Here is a 20,724-nt window from a genome sequence, read left to right as displayed (position 1 = left end):
CTTCTTTCTCTAATTGCTTGAGGTGCAAGGTTAGGTTGTTTATTCCAGATGTTTCCTGCTTCTTAAGATGGGCTTGTATTGTTATAAACTTCCCTCTTAGAACTGCTTTTGCTGCATCCCATAGGTTTTGGGTCGTCGTGTCTCCATTGTCATTTGTTTCTAGGTATTTTTTTATTTCCTCTTTGATTTCTTCAGTGATCACTTCGTTATTAAGTAATGTATTGTTTAGCCTCCATGTGTTTGTACTTTTTACAGATCGTTTCCTGTAATTGATATCTAGTCTGATGGCATTGTGGTCGGAAAAGTTACTTGATACAATTTCAATTTTCTTAAATTTACCAAGGCTTGATTTGTGACACAAGATATGATCTATGCTGGAGAATGTTCGATGAGCACTTGAGAAGAATGTGTATTCTGTTGTTTTTTGATGGAGTGTCCTATAAATATCAATTAAGTCCATCTTGTTTAATGTATCATTTAAAGCTTGTGTTTCCTTATTTATTTTCATTTTGGATGATCTGTCCATTGGTGAAAGTGGGGTGTTAAAGTCCCCTACTATGAATGTGTTACTGTCAATTTCCCCTTTTATGGCTGTTAGTATTTGCCTTATGTATTGAGGTGCTCCTATGTGGGGTGAACAAATATTTACAATTGTTATATTTTCTTCTTGGATTGATCCCTTGATCATTGTGTAGTGTCCTTCTTTGTGTCTTGTAATGGTCTTTATTTTAAAGTCTATTTTGTCTGATATGAGAATTGCTACTCCAGCTTTCTTTTGGTTTCCATTGGCATAGAATATGTTTTTCAATCCCCTTACTTTCAGTCTGTATGTGTGTCTATATTCTGTCTCTTGTAGACAGAATATATATGGATCTTGTTTTTGTATCCATTCTGCGAATTTGTGTCTTTTGGTGGGAGCATTTAGTCCATTTACATTTAAGGTAATTATCGATATGTATGTTCCTATTCCCATTTTCTTAATTGTTTTGGGTTCGTTATTATAGGTCTTTTCCTTCTCTTATGTTTCTTGCCTAGAGAAGTTCCTTTAGCATTTGTTGTAAAGCTGGTTTGGTGGTGCTGAACTCTCTCAGCTTTTGCTTGTCTGTAAAGGTTTTAATTTCTCCGTCAAATCTGAATGAGATCCTTGTTGAGTAGAGTAATCTTGGCTGCAGGTTTTTCTCCTTCATCACTTTAAATATGTCCTGCCACTCCCTTCTGGCTTGCAGAGTTTCTGCTGAGAGATCAGCTGTTAACCTTATGGGGATTTCCTTGTGTGTTATTTGTTGTTTTTCCCTTGCTGCTTTTAATATGCTTTCTTTGTATTTAATTTTTGACAGTTTGATTAATATGTGTCTTGGCGTATTTCTCCTTGGATTTATCCTGTATGGGACTCTCTGTGCTTCCTGGACTTGATTAACTATTTCCTTTCCCATATTAGGGAAGCTTTCAACTATAATCTCTACAAATATTTTCTCAGTCCCTTTCTTTTTCTCTTCTTCTTCTGGAACCCCTATAATTCGAATGTTGGTGTGTTTAATGTTGTCCCAGAGGTCTCTGAGACTGTCCTCAGTTCTTTTCATTCTTTTTTCTTTATTCTGCTCTGCAGTAGTTATTTCCACTACTTTATCTTCCAGGTCACGTATCCGTTCTTCTGCCTCAGTTATTCTGCTATTGATCCCATCTAGAGTATTTTTCATTTCATTTATTGTGCTGTTCATCGTTGCTTGTTTCATCTTTATTTCTTCTAGGTCCTTGTTAAACGTTTCTCGCATTTTGTCCATTCTATTCCCAAGATTTTGGATCATATTTACTATCATTATTCTGAATTCTTTTTCAGGTAGACTGCCTATTTCCTCTTCATTTGTTAGGTCTGGTGCATTTTTATCTTGCTCCTTCATCTGCTGTGTGTTTTTCTGTCTTCTCATTTTGCTTATCTTACTGTGTTTGGGGTCTCCTTTTTGCAGGCTGCAGGTTTGTAGTTCCCGTTGTTTTTGATGTCTGTCTCCAGTGACTAAGGTTGGTTTAGTGGGTTGTGTAGGCTTCCTGGTGGAGGGGACTAGTGCCTGTGTTTTGGTGGATGAGGCTGGATCTTGTCTCTCTAGTGGGTAGGTCCACGTCTGGTGGTGTGTTTTGGGGTGTCTGTGGACTATTTATGATTTTAGGCAGCCTCTCTGCTAATGTGTGGGGTTGTGTTCCTGTTTTGCTAGTTGTTTGGCATAGGTTGTCCAGCACTGTAGCTTGCTGGTCGTTGAGTGAAGCTGGGTGCTGGTGTTAAGATGGAGGTCTCTGGGAGATTTTTGCCATTTGATATTATGTGGAGCTGGGAGGTCTCTTTTTGACCAGTGTCCTGAAGTTGTCTCTCCCACCTCAGAGGCAGAGCACTGACTCCTGGCTGGAGCACCATGAGCCTTTCATCCGCACGGCTCAGAATAAAAGGGAGAAAAAGAGAGAATTAATAGAAGTAGAAAGAAAGAAAGAAAGGAGGGAGGGAAGGAAGGAAGGAAGGAAGAAAGAAAGAAGAAAAGAAGGCAAGAAGGAAAGAAAGGAGGGAGGGAGGGAGGAAGGAAGGAAGGAGGGAAGGAAGGAAAAAAGAACAAAGATACAATAAAATAAAATAAAGTATAATAAAGTTATTGAATTAAAAAATGATTATAAAAAAAAAAGGACGGATAGAACCTTAGGACAAATGGTGGAAGCAAAGCTATACAGACAAAATCTTACACAGAAGCCTACACATACATCCTCACAAAAAGAGGTAAAGGGGAAAAAATCATAAATCTTGCTCTCAAAGTCCACCTCCTCAATTTGGGATGATTCGTTGTCTAAAGGAGGGAAGGAAGGAAGGAAGGAAGGAAGGAAGGAAAGAAAGAAAGAAGGTAAAGTATAATAAAGTTATTAAAATTAAAATTAGTTATTAAGAAAATTAAAAAAAAACAATGGACGGATAGAACCCTAGGACAAATGGTGGAAGCAAAGCTATACAGACAAAATCTCACACAGAAGCATACACGTACACACAAAAAGAGGAAAAGGGGAAAAAATCATAAATCTTGCTCTCGAAGTACACCTCCTCAATTTGGGATGATTCGTTGTCTCTTCAGGTATTCCACAGATGCAGGGTACATCAAGTTGATTGTGGAGCTTTAATCCGCTGCTTCTGAGGCTGCTGGGAGAGATTTCCCTTTCTCTTCTTTGTTCTCACAGCTCCCAGGGGCTCAGCTTTGGATTTGGCCCCGCCTCTGCGTGTAGGTCGCTGGAGGGCGTCTGTTTTTTGCTCAGACAGTACGGGGTTAAAGGAGCCGCTGCTTCCGGGGCTCTGGCTCACTCAGGCGGGGGGGAGGGAGGGGCACGTAGTGCTGGGCGGGCCTGCGGCGGCAGAGGACGGCGTGAAGTTGCGGCAGAGGACGGCGTGACGTTGCAGCAGCCTGAGGCGCCGTGCGTTCTCCCGAGGAAGTTGTCCCTGGATCCCGGGAACCCGGCAGTGGAGGGCTGCCCAGGCTCCCCGGAAGGGGGTTGTGGAGAGTGACCTGTGCTTGCAAACAGGTTTCTTGGCGGCGGCAGCAGCAGGCCTAGCGTCTCCTGCCCGTCTCTGGGGTGCGCGCTTTTAGCCGCGGCTCGCGCCAGTCTCTGGAGTTCCTTTAAGGAGCGTGCTTAATCCCCTCTCCTCGCGCACCAGGAAACAAAGAGGGAAGAAAAAGTCTCTTGCCTCTTCGGCAGCTCCAGACCTTTTCCCCGGACTCCCTCCCGGCTAGCCGTGGTGCACTAGCCCCTTCAGGCTGTGTTTACGCCGCCAACCCCAGTCCTCTCCCTGAGCTCCGACCAAAGCCCGAGCTTCATCTCGCAGCCCCGCCCGCCCCGGCGGGTGAGCAGACAAGCCTCTCGGGCTGCTGAGTGCCGGTCGGCACCGATCCTCTGTGCGGGAATCTCCCCGCTTTGCCCTCCGTACCCCTGTTGCTGCGCTCTGCCCCGCAGCTCCGAAGCTCCCTCCGCACCACCACCCACAGTCTCCGCCCGGGAAGGGGCTTCCTAGTGTGTGGAAACCGTTTCTCCTTCACGGCTCCCTCCCACTGGTGCAGGTACAGTCCCTATTCTTTTGTCTCTGTTTATTCTTTTTTCTTTTGCCCTACCCAGGTACATGGGGGAGTTTCTTGCCTTTTGGGAGGTCTGAGGTATTCTGCCAGCGTTCAGTAGGTGTTCTGTAGGAGTTGTTCCACGTGTAGATGTATTTCTGGTGTATCTGTGGGGAGGAAGGTGATCTCCGCGTCTTACTCTTCCGCCATCTTTTCCTCGTCCCTATATATATTCTCTTAAGATAGTGATGATTTCAATATTTATTTACTTCCCTGGACTGATGTTCTGCTTTTGTACTTGGCCTCATATTTTTCTTTCAATTTTTGCAATCTCAAGCTTTTATTTAAAATGTTATTTTATTTTCAATATTTTCTTCCAAACATGTAAAAGTGTTTTGTAGTAGTAGGTATCAATAATTCTCATCTGTCTCACTACCAGAAACTTGTCTATCCTACTATTCTTAATATATAGTATCTTCCTCTTCTAAATATTTTACTATTTCCATTATGATTTCTCCTTTAGTATAGTTCACAGTGTGATGGCATTTTCAGCATGTGAGGATCTTCCCCTGCCTTTTAAAAATTGCATTTCATTTTTATTGCATGGTGACAACATAATTTGGTTCATGTCAAATAGTCCCTTAAGTATTCATGGAAATGGTTTACGCTAGTATGCTGTCAATTCTTATTAAAAAATTAATTACTCACTTAAAAACATGTATTTTCGAATTGTTAGGTATGGAATTATGTATGCGCAAAGCTTGTTAATCATGTGCTCAAGTTTTTATATCTGTACTAATTTTTGTTGGCTTGATCTATCAGCGACATAGAGAGATGCATTAATATTTCCCTATATGATTGTGGATGTGTTGATATCTTTCATTAATCTGCCATGTTTTCAATTGTATATTTGAGGCTTTCTTTTTAGGTCTCCTACTGGGTTTTTGATACTTTTACTTGAAGGCAACTGCTGTTGCATTTTCTTTTCATTTCTGGCGTTATCTCTTAGAACCTCAGTTCACATATTTAAAGTGAATTTTTTACATTCTATCCAGTATTTCTGGAGGTTTGAAGTGGGAGGGTTTTCAGATTCTATCTTGCCAGGGCCTGAAGTTGACAGATTTCATTTAACCTACAGAACTGGATGAGATCACCTGGGGAGAGAGTGTAAAATGACAAGAAGTGAGTGGAGGGCTGATCCACAGGGAACTCCAATATTTAGAGGATGAATGAAAATGAGGAAAACCTGAGTATGGCTTCTTTCTATTATAGAATCTCTGCAAACTCTTCCCCTTAGAGGGTTCATGAATTTCCAAATACACCAAAAAACAAATTAAACATAGGTAATAAAATAGATATCAGTCTTCCACACATACTCATTCATATCTTAACCAAATATATAATGTGATAGTAGGATCATTGGAAGATATTGTGTATTTTGTGCTCTAAGACAGTTTGTTTTTTCTTGTGTATAGAGATGTACCAAATCATTCTCCTTTTATTGAGTGTTAAATATAAGGAAAACTTTTATTGCTAGCATTTTATAAAAGTAATGTGATGTCTACTTTTATTTGTTTTATATTGAGCCCTCTGGCAAAAGACAGCTAGTCATTGTTTCCTGTCAGTCTTCAGATAGAGAGGGGAAAAAGCAGAAGGATTTCGAGCTGGTGTACTCTGAAAGAAAAAGCGATAGAGAAAATGGCAAAGACAGATAAAAGAAGAGGAGATTTACAATGTCAACTAAACTTTAGGGATGAGGAAACATGAAAAGACCCATAGTAGAGCAAGATTAGGGTAGATCCATAAAGTTCTGACAGATTTGAGAGACCTACCAAACTTCCTGCGCCAAAACAAATTGACTAGAAATGTTAAGATATTTTCTCTTACAATATCTCAAATGCTTCTGCAGTTTCCAAGATATAAAACCACATTGTGCAGAGATAAAAAATGATCTAAGGATACAGAGCCAGAGAACAATGATAAGTATTTGAACTTTGGGAAGGGGTGAGGAGCTGTAATGCTGTCATCGATCCTTTTTCTAAATGGGAAAATACCTACACGCTGCTTCAGAAAAAATGAAGGGAACTTCTTTACAATGGCTGAGATTTCAGATGAACAAATCACTTCTTCAACATTCTTAAATAAATTAGACCAAATTTCATATGATTAGTGTCAAATCAAATTATTGAATGATACTTAAAATGTTTAATTTGGAATGTGTGAAAAAAGCAAAGTTAGAAAGCAAATAAAAACTAAAAATATGTGTATTTCTACCCACTTATTATGCTGTACTGCGGTCTCTGCTGAAAAGCAGTATTCTAAACTGTTTTTCTTAGCTTGACCTCTGAGTTGACAGTATTTTACTATTAAAATATTTGCAGAAAATGTGTAGAATTCTGCACTTAGAATTATCACCTGGTTAGAATGATGATTTTCCTGACTCATAACTCTTTGATAGCTTAGTGGACTGAAATGAGATTACTAAACCATCAATGATGGAGGCCAGTTAACAGTCAGGTTTTTAGATGCAAAGCCTTTGTACATCCTGATCCCTCTACTCGGTTGCTTTTCCAGCCACCTCTCCCACTAACACCAACTCTTCCTTCGCTTCTAAGCTCAAATTTCTCTTCCCTAGATACCCTCTCACCCAGACAAAGCTTAGTTCTCTTTTTCTTTTTTAAAAAAATTGTATTGAAGTAGAGTTGATTTACAATGTTATGTTAATTTCTGCTGTACAACAAAGTGATTCAGTTATACAGATATATTCTTATTCTTTTCCATTATGGTTTCCCACAGGATATTCTTTTCCATTATGGTTTATCACAGGATATTGAATATAGTTTCTTGTGCTAAACAGTAGAACCTTGTTGGTTATCCATCCTATGTATAATAGTTTGGGATTAGCAGATGCGAACTATCAGTTCTCTTTCTTATGCTATCACAGAAGCCTGTACTTTTCCTTCATAGATCTTATTCCCATTTATGGTGTACATTCCTTCAATTATTTGATGTATGCCTCTCCATCAGTAGACTGTGAGCTCTATAAAGCCAGTGATGAATGCAATCATATCCCCAATCGCTAGCACCAAGGCTGGCACATAGTAAGTAGGTAAAAACATTAATTGAATGAAATGAATGAAATATGGCCATTTGCATTGGGTCATATAGGCTTGTACCTCTAATCTCCTATTTCTTCCCTGTGACCCCTAACTCATCTTCATCCCTTTTTCGTCATCTACTGCCCCATTTTTGGATGTCTCTGTAGGTCAGCTACTACACTACATCCTGAGTTAAATATTTCAAAAATTTGTGCTGAAAAGGTGATCCATAATTTTCTCTTGCAAGCTTCCACTTAGTCTGTTACATTCATTTAGTCTCTTAAGGCTCTGGAGTGTTTTTTCCTTATAGAGCAGCTTCATCAAATTTTATTAGATTTGATTTTACAGGGGAAAACAGTTCTGTTTGGTTTGCAAGGAAGCCAGTAGACTCAGGTTGATTAAAAACCTCTTCTACAAAGTGCAGTAGCAAGAATGGAAAATGTAATAAAGCTGAAATCAGAGACATAACTTTATCCTTACTTTTTAGTATCACTGTAATTTCCCTCCTGGAGATTGCTTCATTGAAGTATAGTTTAATCTATTTTCTATAACGACTGATTCAGGCCAAGATGGCTGACATGTTATTGCAACGATTTAGCAGAGTAGGAGCATGTTACTGACAGAAGCAAAATCACTCAGCCTCACTGGGTGGCAAAGGTAGTACCGGGACCCACAAGGCTGAGCACCAGATTGACACTGAAGGCTGTAGGCACTGCTCAGGTGATTAGCTTCTTGGCTGACCACAAACCTCTGAAAAAGCTTTTGTTTTTTCTATTTGCATGTGGAAAAGAACCTTAGTTATATAAGCCATCCTGAGCTGCTGGGAGTTGTGTCTACAGTAGGCAGAATAATGGTCCTCAAAAGATGCTAATCACTGTGCTGAATGTTTGTGTCCCCTCTAAACTCATATGTTGAAATCCTAACTCCCAATATGATGGTATTAGGAGGTGGTGCTTTTGGGAAGTGATTAGGTCATGAGGGTGGAGCCCTCATGAATGGGGTTACTGCCCTTACAAAAGAGACCTCAGAGAGCTCCCTCACCCTTCTGCCATATGAGGACACAGTGAGAAGATGGCCATCTATGAACCAGAAAGCAGGCTCTCACCAGACAAGAAATCTGCTGGCACTTCGATCTTGGCCTTCCCAGCCTAAGAAACCATGAGAAGTAAATATTTTTAAGTTTAAGCTGCCAAGTCTATGATATTTTTTTTATAACAGCCTGAATGGAATAAGATGCCCTGCGAATGTTACTTTATATGGCAAACAGATTTTACAGATGTGATTAAATTAAGGACTTTAAGATGCTGAGTTTATCCTGGATTGACCAAGTGTAATCTCAAGAGTCATTAAATAAGGAACAGGGAGGCAGAAGGAGCATCACAATGATGTGATGTGAGAAGGACTCAACTGGAAATTTCTTGTTTTGAAGATGGAGGAAGGGGGCCACAAACCAAGGAATGTGAGCTGCTTCTAGAAGCAGGAAAAGGTGAGAAAACAGATTCTCCCCAGATCCTCCAGAAAGGAGCATAACGATGCCAGGACCTTGATTTTAGCCCCATAAGATCCATTTTGGACTTCTGACGTCCTAAACTGTAAACATAATGCACTCGTGTTGTTTTAAGTCCCTAAACTTGTGATTTGCAGCAGCAGCAATAGGAAACAAATATTGTGGCCAATCATCATAATTAAAAACAATCTGCTGAAGGTCTTTATGATTGTGCCTCTCCTTCTTAGAGGCTCCATCTAAGACTTCCTGGACAGCTCAACCTTCACTCCCCAAATCTGAAGCTATAAATGTATTTATTAAAGACATTTGAAGAGCAAGCTAACTAATATCTTTTGAGCTCCTCAAGGTTATTTCTGCAGTGACTTATTGTTCTAGACAAGGTTGTTGATTAAGGCTTACTTGAGCGACAGAGACAGTCTAGGCCCCTGACATTACATTATGTTGAGGGTGGAAAAAATCCTTGTAATCTTTGTTTCTTTCACTGGTTTGTTATAAGGTGAAATGTAGTCTATTATAAAACATTTTAAAGGCAGAGATTTATTCATACCTTTCTGTTTTAGATGAGGATAAGAAGGTAAGAATTTCTGGACTTATACATGCAACATGTGTGTAGTGGCAATTTAGAAATCAAATCCTGGTGGCCTGAAATCTTATACCATTGTTTACAAAGCAATAATTTATTAAATGGTGACAGCTTAAGAAAGTTAATGCAAGTTCATATGTAGCTTAACTAGCTACTAGGCAGCTTCTGGGATAATCTGAATTCAGTACTGAATCCAGCCTGGTATAATAGCATGCACAATGTTAGCTTAATTTATAAGCCAGTTGAAAAACACCAAAAATAACCATAATGGGATTAGTACTAAAGAAGTTCCAATCCTAACCCATCAATTCTAAGGGATAATTAAATACTAATATAATAGCCCATTTTAAACATCTGCTTGTGTAATAAATCTTCTACATCTTATTCATTATTTGGTTCTCTTCCTCTGGGCTCACAGGAAGATGACAATTGCTCACCATCTCTTGCAGTTAGGCAGAGTCATATGACTGATTAAGGCTAATGGGTTGTGAGAAGAGTTGACATGGGTCCTTTCTGGGGAAAAGCACTTAATTGCCAGGGCATGACTGTTAATGGTTTCTTCCCCTGCTGTGGTCATCATGGAGACATGTGTTGATATGGAAGTGCCAAAAGACTGAGGTAGCCTGGATTTCTAAGCCTGCATGTGGAGGACAGCTGCAGTTAGCTGTTGCTGAATAAAAAATGCCCGAAAATTTAGTGGCTTATAATAGAAATTATTTATTACTTTTCATGAATATGGCTGGCTGGGTGGTTCTTCTGGTCCAGGCCAGCTCAGCTGGGACTGGACCATCTAGTATGGCCTTACTCCTTATTGGGGGCTTCATCTAGAACAGCTGTGGGCCCTGAACCTCTCTTTCCATGTCATGTCTCCTCCAGGAGGCTAATCTGAGCTTGTTCATATGGTGGCAGCATTCCAAAAGAGCAAGAACAGAAGCCCTATGGCTTCTAGAGGCTTAGCTCAGAACTCATACACGTTTACTTCCACAGCCTGGTCAAAGCAAATCATGAGAACATCCTAGATTCAAGATTCAAGGGATGGGAAAGTAGATTCTGCTTCTTGATGGGAGGACCTATGAAAATTTTGTGGCCATTTTTAATCTGTCACACTTGTTGATTTGTTCAGTCTTGCCACAGACTTTGAATATGTGAAAAGTAATAAACCTTTATTAGGTTAAGCTGTTGAGATTTGGGAGCATTTGTTACCATAGCCTAACCTAGGTTATCCTAATACAGCTGGTAATCAGTTTGGTTAAATAGGGAGGTAATATTTCTTGCTCCACCTACTTATATTAAAAAGTTATTTTGAGGATTATCTGGTCAGAAGATGCCTTGAAAATTGCTTTACATACAACATACTGTATTTTAGAAAAAGGCATTGTATTTAGTTATTGTCTAAAACCACAGTCTGAGCCATAAAAGAAAAGACCCTGATTATATATGTTTTTGCTGTGCTGCCTGTAAACTCATAGCTTGTGAATCTATGGAGCTTCCTAGTGTGCTTGAACTGCTTTCAGAAAGTATCTGGAATAATCTGATTTAGTACTGAATTTGTCTTGGATTTTACAGTATGTGCAATAATGAGCAATAATTCAGCTGAATGTAAAAGGTATACAATAATGAAGCAGGTAAGTTTTGTTTCTGGAGACTCCAGCCACGCAGTTTTTGCATTTTCTCCAGTCCTTGGATTCCTTTTCTCTCCTACTTTAAGTTTCCAATGTCTTCCTATGACTTTCAGTTTTCAGATAAGAACTTGTTCAAACTAATATGTAACCTTTCACAAATATGAGTAGATTTTAAGCCCTATTTCCAAGGATAGAGTACAAACATTTTTTATCATATCTACCATGCTCAATACATAAAATTAACAAAAAAGGAAAATATCATACCTGAAACTAATATAATGTTGTATGTCAATTATACCTCAATAAAAAAAGAAAAATATCATAATACCAATGTAACTGGATGCTATGACTACCTAAAAACAAGGCTTTTGAGACCTTGAGTAATCTTAAAACCATTTTTCTAAATTATCTAAATGCCTTCCTAGTATTTTATAATTAAGAAAAGATGAATGCTTAAAATCATTTTTATCACAATCATTGATTTTAAATGTTATTTTTGTCATAAGCTTTATTTCATTGTGACACTAAACTGTGTTTTCAGTCCTCACTATTTTGTGTGTAGCATGGTTATCTGCTCATAGTTAAAAAACATCACAGTTTCTAGTTAATTTGATAGGTTAATATTTATTTACTTTGGACGTAGTGCAGGAGGTTGGCTACTGACATCAGTCTCACTTGACCTGAGCATGATTGTGATTTATGGAGGGCACCTCCTGAAGAAGGAGGGGCATTTCATATTAAGGGGTCAGACCCTGGAATTGCATGGACCTAGGGTTAAATCCTATATTGCCATTTATATATGCTATGTGACCTTGGGAAACTTGATTCACTTTCTTAAGCCTATTTTTTAAAAATTTGTCAAATGGGATTAAAAATTGTACCAGCTTTATGGTTTTGATGGGAGGATTAAATAAAACAATGTGTTTGAAGTACTTAACACAGAGAAAAAAATACATGCTGTCTATGATGTTGTGTGAAGACTGCATAGATAATGCTCATACAAAATATTGAGAGAAGCATGTGGCAGGAAGTGTTACATGCTTTCCAATATCCATTCCTCCCTTTAGACTAACAAGCCCTGGTTTTTAGCAGGCACATTGGCATTAAAAATTTCCCAACTTCCTTTGCACATAAGATAGATTTTTTAAGTAGAGGGAAGTAGAAGAGTATCCTTTATTCTCTTCTTTGTGCTGATTTGAAACACGTGTGTGATGGCTGGAACACCCCCCCCCCCCCCCCCCACAACACACACACCTTCCGTATTGGGCTGTTAGGGCAAGGGCCACGCTTGGAGATAATGGCATGGGGATTTAGAAGCAACATGGACCTGGACCGCCTCAATCAGCTGCCACAGCAACCCAAACTCAGAGAAGCAAATAAACTTCTAGATTATTTAAGCCGTTATTAATTTGTCCCCCCCGCCACCCTTTTTCTTATGTGCAGCTGAATGGAATCATAGAATATTATTACTCTTTAAACCAAAAGGCAGATTTTATTTCTTAAAGACTTTTTTCAAAGCTCCAGAAACATCTTTGTTTTAGAAACAGAAACCAACTAGAGGAGGGCTAAAATCAGGTGTAGATGATTTTGAATGAGCTGGAAAGAATGAGTTCTCTAGGCAGGTGAATTCAATTCTAATGATGTGCAGGTGGAGTCCCTTTGCAGGTAACACTGGGGAGAGGAGGAAGGAGAGGGGAAAACGCAGGCAGGAAGCCTAGAGAGTGAAGAGGTAGCTACATGTCGGGTGAGTCTTGGCAGAACCCTGTAGAGTGTATGTCTGGTTAAAGGCACAGGTATTACTGTGTGCATTTCTTTCCTTCTTGCCATGGTGGGTTTGCCTTTATTTCTGGGGCTTAAGCGAAAGGCCTGGTGTCTGTGTATTATTAGGCTCTAATAAAATAGGATGGCTCCTGTTTATTTTTCTTGCTGTTTATAGACTTATTGCAGCAACAGCTTATGGTATTGACAAAGGGCATATTTCCATTTTTTCAAGTATCTTTAAGGGATCAGGGTGGATGAGCTGTAGGCAGTATATTGCAGGCAGTGCCACTAAGCATGAACTGGCTGTCAACTGGAGTCTGGTTATTTCGGAAATCAATTGCATAGAAAGATCAGAAAAGCTTTAAAATTGAGAGACAATTGGAGGATTACTGTTATAAAATACTGGGTTTTATTTGGTTGGATATGGGGTGTAGGGACTGAGGGATGTGGAAAGTAGACCAGCTCTCTTGTTTCTATTTGTTTTTGGTTTGTTTATTTTATTTTATTTTTTAACATAATTAAGCTCAGCACTTAAAGCAAAAGGAAAAACTAGCTGCAGTACTGGGTTTCTCTGTCCTTTATTGACCGTATGCAGATCTGCTGACCTCAGTTGCACTGGCTGAGTCATAGTTTGGGCTTGTTTTTGAGCTGTTTTGTAGACAAATAGAGTTATTTCCAGCTTCTAGGAAACAATATATACAGTAAAAACAGGCCAATGTGTTTTCTCTCTTCAACATTCCCTTCTTCCTACCTGCTAAAACCCTGTACATATAAAAATGATGTCACTTCCTGTTATAATAGCATGGACTCTAGGTCAGTCTATCTGTGCTTTCTTTCAGAAGTGACTCTCCAGGAAGCTAAAATCCAAATTTTTGCACACACACTTGAACAATATTGATGGAGAAATCTAAGCAAGAAAACAAGGGTATGTGGTCTTACAAGGTCTCAATGATAGTGTATCTCATTCAGATTTTTTAAAACCCAAGGGCTAGTTCCTTAGTTCCTTTTTCTTTTAAATGTCCTTATGTTTCAGCTTTCCCCAAGATAATGTTTATGGCTCCAGTTTCTCATTTTCAGTTTTCTCTATTGTTTTATATAGTGAGTGTCAAAGTCTAGGATGCTCTGTCAGCATGAACACATCTCAGAATCTCTGATGGTTTCTCCTTTTTTAAAAAATAGAACTTTTATTTGAGGACTAAAAGAAATCTTTTCATGTAGATATTGCACATATGGTTCTTTTGGTGCTTTGAAAAGCTGTACTTTGGGAGGTGGATTCAGGATGCATTATTTCTTTTGGAGAGTTCTGTTTGGAACCAAGAGTTAATGAACAAGAGGGATGACCAGCTTTGAGGAAAGTAGTCCCAGTTGTTATTTCATGTGAGGATTATTGCAGTGATTTTATCATCTGTGCCTTTCAAGGTTTAGAACAATACATACATCTTTACAGAAAATGAAACTATGGAACTTCCCATACTGCCTCTGAGAGCTGATATGGCACGTTATTAATAGGCATGTGATATCTAAATTACTTGTAATATAAACTGAAAACATCCTTGGCTTTTATGCTGGTTGTATATAATCCAGAATTACAATTTTGAATAATGCATTGAGTTTTGCTGTTCTCTGTGATTGCGTACTTTGTTATGCAGGGAGGGCTTTCCACTCTAGTGTCCCAGATTTGAATTGTATAGTTCCTTTTTGTAGCAGCTGCCCCAGAATTATATGAGCTCACTGAGAATATTCATAGAAAATAGAAATCCTCACTCTCTATGCTTCACAGAGATACAATCTCAGAACTTTCGCCAAGGATTGGCTCAACAAGTGTAATTTAACATGTATTATGAACTGGATCTCCTGTTTTAGAACTTGTCAAACCACAAATCCTTGTATCCTTGAGACATTTGAAAAAAGAATAAAATATTTTACTCATGATCTGGATATGAACAATGGTTGAATTTTCATAAAGATAGATAAAGCATGCAAAAGGGCTAGGCCAACTATTTGTATAACGCAAATATAAACTGTACAATGTTTTAGCTTTCAGGGTTCTACAAGAAAGCTGTGTTGTCTTCAGTCTTAGCAAGGTTCAGAGCAAAGGTTTTTTTCAAGAACTGTATAAAACTTCTTCGGACTTTGGAACCATAATTCTAGGTCAGGTGGTAGACTACATTAAGGATGGCTAATGGCATAATGCTTTATATTTTCCTTTCTTTGTGGTTGAATATGCTGCAGAATCTGGGCCAGTGCTAGGCTATAGGTAGAATTAAGTAGCTCTTGCCGTGGAGATTGCAGAAACACAGGGCAGGAAAGTAGGCTGGTGGTGAAACTTGTTAGGATTTGGTATGGTTGTGGTGGTGGTGAATAAATAAATGGCTTCTTTGGTCCCCCACCCTGCCCCCACCCCAAGTTGGGACCAAGTTGCAGGAATCAGTTACAAGTAAATCAAAGCATCAGGTTTGTCAGTAACACTAAAAAGTACTTATAGCAGGATCTACGTACCAAACAACCCAGGTCATAATCTTAGCAACACTGGCTGAACTCAATGAGGCCTGCACCAATCTGAATCCAGGTTAAATGAACTATGTGCCTTCCAAGAATCTTTGCAAGTTCTGAAATTCAGTTATTCTCTGAACCTTGTGAATTCCCTCAACGACAGAGAACTAGCACAGGTTGCCAGATCAAAGATTGCTTTACATTTCCACAGAGATCTCATGGGCATCTCAAAATTAACATAACCAAAACAGAGTTCTTGATTTTTCCCATGCTCTCCAAAGCCTACTCCTTTCCCATGTTAATACACCACCAGCATCTATCCAATTTCTCAAGCCATTTCAGTCACTATTGAAAATAAGACTATATGACATTTATCTTATTTGTTAACTGTACATTTGTAGTCGTCATGAAGTGGGTCTGCCCTATGAAACCTGTATTATTTGAGCCATTCCTCTCTATATAAATAATTAGCCAAATGTTTAATTGCTACTTACTGTTTGCAAGATATTAGACTAAACGTACTGCTCTTAAGAGCATTCAGACTTAGATGCCTAAATAAGGTTTGAGGACTGAGAAGAGAGATAAAGATTATGAATCAACTATGAATGAAGTATTGCTGTTAAACCTGCTGGGAAGATGCTTGCCCCCAGAGGGCCCAGGTGCTCCCCATCTTGTGCTGTCTATTTTATAGGGAAAACAGGACAAGCTAGTTGAAGAGCAAAAAGGAGAGAACTTTTTTTTTTTCAATAAAGAGAAAATTCTGAGACATTTTAGTGTCAGAATGATGGCTGAATTAGAGAGAGATGAGCAATTCAAATGCTCTCCCTCATAAATCTCATTCAGAAGGGAAATATAAGACAGATAGTTTCACTTAGACTACACCAATCCTAAGAGACAGGACACATTGATACCAAAGTGACAGATGCAATTTTAGCTATAAGAAAGCTCTGTCATCTGCCAGCTGAGCCAATGACTTGGCTAAAATGTAGGAAAGAGTAAAGAATTGAAATGAAAGCTCTACCAGAAAAAAAGAGGTTTGCATAACAAAATCTGAAGTTAGTTCAAGCAATAAAGTCTTGGACTAGCAGTTTCTCCCTTAATTGTTTCTAACTTTGGTATAGCATATAATAGCATCTTGCCTTTTATACTGACTTATTGTCAAATAGCTATTTTCAGGTTAAAATAAGAAATTTTTAAAAAAGGATGAAAAATATAGAAAAGTGTTGTAAAGTTATATTGTTTGCTTCTGAACAGGATTAATACATGACATTTAATCTCTATACTAGCTCAGTGTCACTGTAGGTCATTTATATCTGTCTTTATCAATAATACCTGTCTTAGGTTGAAAATTATATGTCAGAGATTTTGAGTCCTGGCAAATTGTGAAGCAGACAATTTTTGTTGTTGTTGCCACCATTTCTTCCTCACCCTCTTTTGGGTGCCAGGTGCCTCATTCATTCACTTATTTATTCAGTCATAAAAATTTATTGATTATGACTATGTGAAAGGTACTGTGTTGATTGTAAAGGGAGATGCAAATTGAGTGAAGTAAATGGTATGATAGATGTTATACAGCAAGTGCAGGAAAGCGTGAAGGAGGAAGAAACTAACTTGCCTATAGTTCTCACAAAGTTGGTTTTCATTTGTACTTTGGTGTAATTCCATTCACTTCTGACAATTGACATAAAAATAGTCTAACAAAATGAGACAAAATGCAAATTGTCGGGGTTGCTGCTAATTGCCTTTCTCCTTGTACTTTGTGTGAGAATCCCCAGAAGATATTCCCATCTGCTCTTAATACCAAGAACAGTTGTACTTCTCCTGAATAATTGGTAAAATTTTATCTTATGGACGATGAAAGTATGGTAACTGACAGTGCTACCTTTTCTATTTAGCAAAAGCTGAGCACAGTGTATGGGTAATTTGTATATCTGTCCCGTCTATCAGCTATCATCTATCTATATCTATGTTGGTCTTGGTTCACTGAATACATTCACATTTGTTTGTCTTTTACTTTCACCTAAAGAGAGAGAGAGAGAGAGAGAGGGAGAGAGAGAGAGACAATTAGAGGATTACTGTTATAAAATACTGGGTGGGAAGGTTTTAATTACAAATATAGTTTCTTTATTGGGTATGAAATTATTCAAATTTTCTTTTTCTTGTATCCATTATGTTGTGTTTTTCTAGGAATTTGTCCAGTATATCTACAATTTTATATATTGTCTTAGACTTTTCAGGCTGCTATGATAAAATACCAAAGACTGGGTAACTTATAAACAACAAGAATTTATTTCTTGTGATTTTGGAGGCTGGAAGTCTGAGATCAGGGTGCCAACATGTTGGTGATGGAGGGAGGGTTGGCTCTGTTCCAGCCTGGATCTTTATATCCTCACACAGCAGAAGGGGAGAGGGATCTCTTTTATAAGGCACTAATCCCATTCATGAGGGCTCTACCCTCATGACTTAAGCACCTCCCAAAGGCCCCACTTCCTAATACCATCATAGTTGGGGGTTAGGATTTCAGCATATAGGTTTTTGGGGTACACAGATATTCAGACCATAATTCATATATTGCATAATCCTTTTCTTATCTTTTCAATATATTTAGGTTTCCTTTCTCTTATTGGTTATTTATGTTTTTTCTAATCTTTACTTTTAACTAATATTAGGACCTTATAAATTGTTTTATTCTTTTCAAAGAATCAAGTTTTTAGTTTGTTAATGTTCTCTGCTACAGAAAACCTCAAATATTTTCTGTAACAAAGTTAGATTATGTAAATGCAAAAGATCAAATCTAAAGTAAATAAGACAGTATAGTATTGGCAGAAGGTTAGGCAAATAATACAATGGAACAAAATTGGGTATAGAAACAGATTCATACACAAAAATAGTTTGAGTTCTGGCAAAGGTGTCATGGAAGTACATTTGGGAAAGGATGATTTCTTCCATAAAAGATGCTGTGTTAATTGGATGAAATGAAAAAAAAGTTGATCATTACTTCTCACCGCACAAAAAATTCAATATGAGATAGAATGTAAACATAACTTTTATAGCTATAACTATAAAAATTCTTGAATAAAATGTGTAAAAATTTGTTCATCACCCTGGAGTAGGCAGTGATTTTTAAAGCAAAGCATCAAAAGCATTAATGATAAAGGGAAAACATGATAAAATAAATTACATTAAAATAAGGAACCTCTTATATTAAAATAAGGAACCTTAAAATACACCAAAAAGGAGATGGTGTTTGTAATGAATACATATGGATATTTGTAATCACAAAACTTCTTTCTTGAGTATAAAGAAATCTTACAACTCAATAAGAAAAAGAAAAAAATCAATGAATAAATTGACTTGAATAGGCACTTGACAAAAGAGAATATCCAATGGCAGATACACATATGAAAAGTGCTTTGTCTCACTAGTCAACCTTAAAAATCTAAATTAAAATTATGATGATATATCACTGTGTACCCAAGAATAAAAGAAAAAGATGGCAAACAGGTAAAATCATTTGGGAAAACTGGTAGTATCTCCTAAAGCTGGCTTCTACTTAAATAAAATTCAAAAATGGGCAAAGCTAACTATTGTGTTAGAAGTCTGTGATCTTTGGGCTGGTAGTGATTTCGAGGGGGTATAAGGAAGGCTTTGAGCTATCGATAATATTCTGGAAGCCTTTGAGCTATTGATAATTTTCTAAGTCTTGATCTGGGTGCTGGCTATGAGTATCTTCACTTTGTGAAAAATCACTGGGTGGTTCAATTTAAAATTAGGTACTTTTGTTATGCATGTTGTACTTCAAGAAAAATATATTTTAAAACAGGTTATAAATAAGTGCCATTTTAACAGAGAGAAATGGTTTCAATAAAGATTTGACAGTTGTTACAATTTGAAGAATCGTCTTGAGTTCTCCAGGCAGATTCTTCCAGGCAAAACTCAACATCGTTTTGCTGCTGCCACACCATATTGCTCCTCTTTCTTTGCCCCATTTCTGCACTCCTTCCTCCCATTAAAACTTACCTGCCTTGCATATGTTTTCTTCAGAGACTGTCTACCACTAGATAGTTTAGTAAGTTTAATATGTTATCATTCACAGTTAGATTGAGTTATAGACTTAATACCTTATTCTAAAAGTAATTGATATGGAAATTTCTGATATCTAGGCAGGCAGGTGGGGAATTTTTTTTTTTTTTCTGACAAGAATCTCTTTAAAATCACACCATATGGGGTATGGCCAGTTTAGTTTACAACACGGATGAATTCCTATAGTGCCAGGTATTTTTCCACACGTAAACAGGCATTTCCAAATATTAAAATAGCATTTACCATCATTAGCTTTTTCTCCAGAAGGATTCCAACGTATCCCTAATGAATAAATTTTACCATCAGCATCATCAAATGTTTACTTCACTTGCAATGACTTATTAATAAAATCCAGATTTCCCAAGACAATTTAAAAAAGAAGTAAAGTAATAAAGCATATAGCTTTTGTTTAAAAATTGCAGAGGAGGATTAACATCATGTAATAGGATAGATCCTATTATGGAACCTATTTATGGTTCTGAATTAACTTGATTTTATTAAGAATTAAAGAATTGTTTCTGAGGAATGGAGAGAGAACAAATAGGATAGTTTTTTCCTCAGGTTGCTTTCTTTGGTTGGAAGTGAGGGTATAAGACAACTAGGTTCATGGGTGTTAGAATTAAAGAATCAATGCTGACAAGTGAATATTTAAATAAGAATCTATTTAAAGAGCGATTCATTTAAAATAAGCTTCTTTAGAGGCAGGTTTCATTCAATGGAAATAACCTTAAGTGGGATACAGGGGTTTGCAATATGTCTGCTTTTCTGTGCATACCTGCTACACTCAGTTTATTATTTTTCTTCCAAAGAATCCAGTTTTTCAGGGTGATTTGACCTGATGAGGGCAGTGTGTACCTTTCTGTCTCAGAAGGAGTCTCAGTGTTTAACATGGGAGAAAAGTAAGTTGGAGTGAGAAACGCGGTACAGTGCTTAGGAAAGGCTGCCAAAGGCTGCTGGTGACTTTACTGGCTCTGAAATGGCAGCTTGCTTATGAACAAAACAGAGAAGGGATCAAAATGAAAAATCAGATTTTGTCAGGTTTTCCACAGTCCAGTACAAGAGCTGCTTATCAAAAGATTATTTTGTAAAGCTCTCTAATAGGCTTTCCCAAGCTCTTTCTTAATGCAGTCAAAACAGAGATAATGAAGTCTCCCCAAAGATCTGCCTTAAGAACAGCTAATGGATTTTTAGGCATTCGCCATCGTCATGATTTGCTTATTAGAAGTATACAGTTCTCTGCACATGTGCTTGTCTTTATCTCACTCCTTTGATTGGAATATAAGCAGAAAACTCTCTGTTGCATTAACTGGGAAACTTTTGCTTTTCTGAGGAATATCACTGTCCAGCCAGGGCTATTCTGAGTATGTGTGGGAAGCTCTAATGATTAGTCTGGAAAGCTTGTTTTTTGGCCTTTGTCTGAGACAAATATATTTTCTCTTTCAGCCTGTTTGGCATGAGGCAGAAAGAAAAATGGACTTTGTATAGGCAGCCCCTCCCGATGCCTCTG

The sequence above is a fragment of the Pseudorca crassidens genome, chromosome 12 (genome assembly GCF_039906515.1).
Source record: "Pseudorca crassidens isolate mPseCra1 chromosome 12, mPseCra1.hap1, whole genome shotgun sequence".
Classification (NCBI taxonomy): Eukaryota; Metazoa; Chordata; class Mammalia; order Artiodactyla; family Delphinidae; genus Pseudorca; species Pseudorca crassidens.
The sequence above is the reverse complement of the archived record's forward strand: the minus strand, read 5'-3'. Positions refer to the sequence as shown.